General features: G+C 40.7%; 1 pseudogene; it reads left to right on the plus strand.

Annotated features, from left to right (window-relative positions):
• The first annotated feature begins 509 nt into the window (after nt 1-509).
• Nucleotides 510-1,529, plus strand: LOC139043300 (myelin-associated neurite-outgrowth inhibitor-like; annotated as a pseudogene).
• The last annotated feature ends 4,734 nt before the right edge of the window (nt 1,530-6,263 follow it).

A 6,263-nucleotide genomic window follows, 5' to 3' on the forward strand; every position in this document is an offset into this window, starting at 1 on the left:
CATTCATAAATATATAGATATGTGATAAATAAAAAACAGTTAAATGAAGATAGAAATATGAGCATTGACGGTATATAAGTCTTTCAACTTATTCATTTATAAAGTAATTTTCATACTCCAATGTTGGGAGAAAAACAAAAATATCAAAGAATATATAAAAACAAAAGATGTAGCAGCGTGGGCGGGTCGCGCGGGCTGCGGAGAGGCGGGCCGGGCGCGGAGCAGGGGAGAGGCCCGCGGCGGCGGCGGCGGCGGCGGCGGTGGAGACTGGCCCTGGCGGCTCGGGCCCCGCATCGGAGCAGGCCTCGCGGCGCTCCCCCGGCCGGCGCGCTGGTCAGCGAGGCCCAGGCCGCCCGCCGCGGCGCGGGGAACGATTGTTACTTTAGCTGATGGGTGCTTATCGGACGGCCCACATGGAGAAGAGCTTCATCGCTGCAGAAAGTGCTGTTGGACAGCGCTGATCTGGACTCCTGTCTTAGCCTTGGTTGTGGATGTCATGTTCTTGAAATCATGAATCCTGTTTATAGCCCTGGTTCTTCTGGGGTTCCCTATGCAAACGCCAAAGGAATTGGTTATCCAGCTGGTTTCCCCATGGGCTACACAGCAGCGGCTCCCGCCTACTCCCCCAACATGTACCCTGGAGCGAACCCCACCTTCCAAACAGGTTACACTCCTGGCACACCTTACAAAGTGCCCTGTTCCCCCACCAGTGAGGCAGTGCCACCATACTCCTCCCCGAGCCCCTACCAGACCGCCATGTACCCCGTGCGAAGTGCCTACCCCCAGCAGAGCCCATACGCACAGCAAGGCACATACTGCACACAACCCCTGTAGGCAGCACCTCCTCACGTCGTCCACCACACCACGGTGGTGCAGCCCAATGGCATGCCGGCGACGGTGTACCCTGCACCTATCCCTCCACCTACAGGCAACGGGGTCACCATGGGCATGGTGGCTGGGACCACTATGGCGATGTCAGCAGGTACCCTGCTGACTGCCCACTCCCCAACTCCTGTCGCCCCTCACCCAGTCACGGTGCCCACATATCAGGCCCCCGGAACACCCACCTACAGCTACGTGCCCCCTCAGTGGTGATCACCCTGCGATGTTTGAGGATGGAGCTGTGCGGTCACATAATGGAGGTTCCACAGCTGGTGCTGCAGGCCTGGCGCCTCCAGCCCGGACTTTCTTCCTAATGCTCTGACACTTAGCTAGCACTCCTGCGGCCCGCCCAGCAGGTCCCAGCGCCATGAGTCTCCAGCTGACTCTGGGTTGTTCTTACAGCAAATCCTGTTTTATGGGCTGCCTGGCAATTTTTTAGCTAACTATAGTGATAAAAAGGGAGTATTAATCTATTCAGAATCATATCTAGTTGAATGCATGTTTAAAAAAACAAACACAAAAACAAAGCTTGCTCAATCTACCTGCAGTGACTGATGCAAACCCATCATATGCAAAATCCAAAGGAATGGAAAGTGTTTTACAGCTTGTATCCCTAATGCACTGTTGTAACGTATGCAAAGTCTTAAAGTTGTGCGTGTTAAAGTGAATTTCTTCATAGAGCAAAAAAAAAAAACAACAACAAAAGATGTAAAGATTTTGAATAACTCAGTTACACAAATACACAATTTATTAAATGACTATTGATTACAACCCATAAATAAGTTAAAATAAATTGAATATTTATAAGGAAAAAATAAGAAAGAATTATGCATTTAGAAATTGAGAACAAGTCTTCTAAGTTGCTATAGGTTTAGGAAAACGTAAAAAGAAATATATCAAGAGTTACGAAAAAGAAGGAGATGCTTTTCAAACTTGTAGGATACGACTGAAGACATATCGTAGAAGGGACATAAATTGTGGCCTGGATTTAATATTTAGTCACAGAAATACATTTACCGGAATAGTAGGCAATATATCTGGGGAAATAGGAGATATCTGAGAAAAACAAACTAAAAATAAAGTAAAACAAAACAAAAGTCTTGTGCCATATAAAAAATGATTAATTTACCATAAAGTAAAATTTAAAACAAATAGTAAACAGGTTCTGGAAGTTAAGGATAAAGATTTTATAAGAAACACAAAGGGAAAAAAAGTATAAGGAAAACTGGATGAAAATGCCAGATACAAAAATTAATTGTTAAAGAATATATAACTAAAACAAAGTGCTAATTAACAGAACAGACATAACCAGTTACTGATTATTCTGCTGAATTGTCACATAGTGTAACCCTCTCAGACAACATCCAGATAAACAAATTGCTTTAACATAATAAGCATCACCAAAATAAAGTAAGTAAATACACAGGAAGAAATATTTGAAGAAATAATGAAATTTTTTTCCCAGTTGAAGCAAGATTATATTTCCCCCTCAAAATTGATATGCAATGCCAAACATAATATAGTAAAAAAAATCTACACATGGGCATATTTGTAAAGTTTAAGACCATAAAAGGTAAAGAGAAAATTCTAAACTTTCTCAAAAGAATGCCTTACAAAACAAAATAATTATGGTCTCATCTGACTTTTCCGTGACAACACTGATACAATTTTAGCCTCATTTTTGCAATAAGGAAACTAAAAGCTTCAGTTATTTTCCCAAAAATACAGCAAATGGGAGAGCCTGTCAATGTTGTCCGAATTTATTCCTAAGTAGTTGGATCCCGAGTTTCCTATACTCATCACCATATACACTTGTGTGCGCTGCTCTATATGCGTGACTTTTATTTGTCCTTCAACTAGTATCTACCCAGTTGAATGCAAGTACAATATGGCAAGCAATGTCCTCAGCACTTTGGATGCATCAGTGAAGAACAAAGACAAAAATGCTTATGGGTGCATTAGATACTAAACGTAAACATAATAAATAGGTAAATTCTATTGTATGCTAGAAGATCATCAGTGCTACAGTGAAAGGAAAAGTGGGACAAAAGTGAGGCCAATCAAGAGTGACGGGGGTGATAGTGGGGAGCTCATGCTAGGCCCCACTGAGTAGCTACCTTTGGAGCACAGACTGGAAAGAAATGAGGGAATTCACCCCATAGATTCTTGGAGAAAGAGCAGTCTAGTAAGAGGAACCTCCAAGTGCACCAGCCCTCAGGCATGACTGTGGACAGTGTGTTCTAGAATCACATGGATGCCTGTTTGGTTGGAAGGAAGAGGAGAAGGTGAGAGCAGTGAGAGATGAGGTCAGAGGGTAAGTAGGACCTACACTGGTAGGGTCCTGGAGGCCTTCATGGGGACCATGGCTTTGGCTCCAAGGTTGCTGGGAAGCTGTTGCAGGGCTTTGAGCTGGGGAGTGCCATGATCTGACTCTCACATAGGACTCGGGCTACTCTGTTGAGGGTAGGTTGCTGAGGGACATGGACTGAAGAAGGGAGATTAGGCAAACATTTCAGAAATTCGAGTGAAAGTTATGAGCAGCTCAGAGCAGAGTGGTAGCTGTGGAGGTGCTGAGACGTCACCAGATTCTGGGTGTGTTTGGAGGTAGAACCAACAGAAAAGCTGGTGGACGGGACACAGAGTGTGTGCAGTGAGAACCCTCATGGGTGACCTCAAAGCTTTGGGCTTGAGGCGCTGAAAAAAGTCACTGCCATTCAAAGTACTGAGGAAGGAGGTGCTGGGGCAGTATGGGATGGGGGATCAGGATACAGGTTTGGACTTATGATGTCGGAGATGTTTAAGAGCCATTCAAAGGGAAAGGTCACCTAGACAGGTGGATGAGTGACTGAATCAGCAAGCAAATATATATGAAATCTTTAGGAACCATCAAAACAAAGGCAAACAACCCACTAGAAAAAAAGTGTGCAAAAGGAATGAACAATAGTGTAACAGAAATTGTGGATGACCAATAAACATATCAAATACCACTGAGTATAATTAATAATTATGGAAATGAAAATGAAAGCATTAGGTAGTATTCCACACCTGCTATTTTTTTGTCAAATACTCAAGTGAGCGAACGGACCAGGTTTGGATGCTGATGTGACACACAGTGAACTCGGATGCATTGGGGGAGAAGCATAAATCTGTGCAATCACTGAAGAATAATCAGGAATTACCTGGTAAAAGTTCTACAATCATTTATTTTTGTCTTAAGTGTTCACTGTAAAACAATTTCTACTTTCATAAGGAGACTTGTCTAGATACACTCATTGAACTCTTATTTGTAATTGCAGCAAATTAGAGGAAAACACCTGAGTAGATTGTGTTTAAACAACGTAAATCTATACAGAAGTTATTATCCTTTTAAGTGATTTATAAACATCGGCACATCAGCGTATCCCAGGACAAAAGGCAGGAAAAGAAAAGACGAACACTTTCAGTGTGATTCTTTGAATATAAAGCTCAAAAGAGGCACACACGTATTTGAGGATACAAACACTTATGATAAGGTTATAAAGAAACCAAAGGATTGACTGAAACAAATTTAAAAATGTAGCTCTCTGGGAAATGTAGGAAGAGGCCACCAGGGGTTTGAATGGATTGCTGATGTATATTTCCTATATATGTGATGATCACAGGTTATTACATTTTATTTTAAATGTGTAAATATTAATAAGATGTATTCTCTGTGTGTACAATATATTTCATAATAAGAATTAAAATAATTTTAATTTTAAAAGTTTCAAAAATCAGCACAAAACCACTAAGGAGACTTCACCTTGTGGTTCTACTTCACCATATTAACGAGTACACTATTGTCATCCCACTCTCGATATACTTGCAAACACAGACCTGCTTCTGTTAAGCAAATGATCCACTCACTGCGTTCCAGAAATAACCTAAATATGGCAAGCACTCAATAACATTTGCACCAAAGTAGACCGGAAATCAGCAGTTGATTTGAACATTCACAGCAATGGGAAGTCCAATGGCTAACAAATACGGGAGGAGATGATCACTTCCATACCTAATCCATAGACAGCAATAAAATATTACTTTATTCTCACCAGAATGATGATCAACAGTTGTGGGATCCCAAACAAGCAAAAAGATGATGGAGGACGTATTACTGTAGATGCGACAAAAAAAGTGCATAAATTTGGACCAACTTGTGGAAGAATCTTAAACAATTTCTGCTCCAGACACACCCCAAAGACTAATAGTATGCATATCAAATACATGTGTATTTACACGTTTGGAGAAAAGTTTTCTGTGACGAGAAACTCTAGTTAAATATATCTGCAGATCTGAAACAGGTGAAATGTTGCAGAATGGGTGGATCTGAACTACAGGCTCTGTCACTGGGGCAGAGGGCAGCAGCTTCCCAGAGATAGAGATGAACTGGAGCAAGACCCTTTATGTGATGTCGGAGGACGTGGTGGGCTTTTGCCTTTTGCAAAGGGCTAATACATATTAATCAAACTGATATCTGTGGTTAAGCTTTTAATGGGAAGTTTTGAGGTCAGGAATTTGAGGAGAAAGGCTCAGTATTACTGCAAAGGAAATAAGACAAACTGTCTTCTGGCTGTGGACCTGCTATGTCCACAATATCTGAATGGGGAACACAACTCAAGTCATGAATCATGGGAACCAGGTTTGAGTTTGAACCCCAGACGTCTGCTGAGAGGAAGTTATAAGCTGCTAGACAGAAAGGGTAAGCACAGATGGTGGGAGACAGAATATAATGTGTAAATGAGTTTGTCTGTGTATTTGTGTGACACAGAGAGAGAGATCCAAATAGTTGAGTCTAATGTTAAAAAAAAAATAACCCCAAACTACCATAGAAATAGGAACTTGTTACAGGTTGAATTTATATTGTGGATAAGAAAAGTCTTGCAACATACACATGCACACTTGAAATTTAATGAAATAGAAGTATAACTTCTATTTTAAAAGAACAGGAAATTTTGAAACAAATCAGGAAGGATGAAAGGAGAAAAATGAATGCAAAATAAACAAAACCAGAATCTTGGAAACGTAAAATATATGCACTGAAATAAAAAATAAAATAAATGGAATGCATTCTAGAATCAACATAGCCCAATAAAAATTTAGTTTACTAGAAGACAATAATGAGATATCTGCCCAGTATGTGACAAAGAAAAGAAGGTAAGAAATATAAAAAGCTGTTATAATATGGAGAAAATGAAGAGCGCATGGAGGTAAGGGGTAATAAAAATTAGCTATGAATTTTGCACCCTTTAATAAGATACACAAAGACTAAGCGCCATACAGTATGTTAGAAAATTGTATGACTTTCCAAATCATAATTAATTATCTGAAGTATTATTAACATCTGTTATATAATGTTATAATAA

The sequence above is a fragment of the Equus asinus genome, unplaced genomic scaffold (assembly GCF_041296235.1).
Source record: "Equus asinus isolate D_3611 breed Donkey unplaced genomic scaffold, EquAss-T2T_v2 contig_197, whole genome shotgun sequence".
Classification (NCBI taxonomy): domain Eukaryota; kingdom Metazoa; phylum Chordata; class Mammalia; order Perissodactyla; family Equidae; genus Equus; species Equus asinus.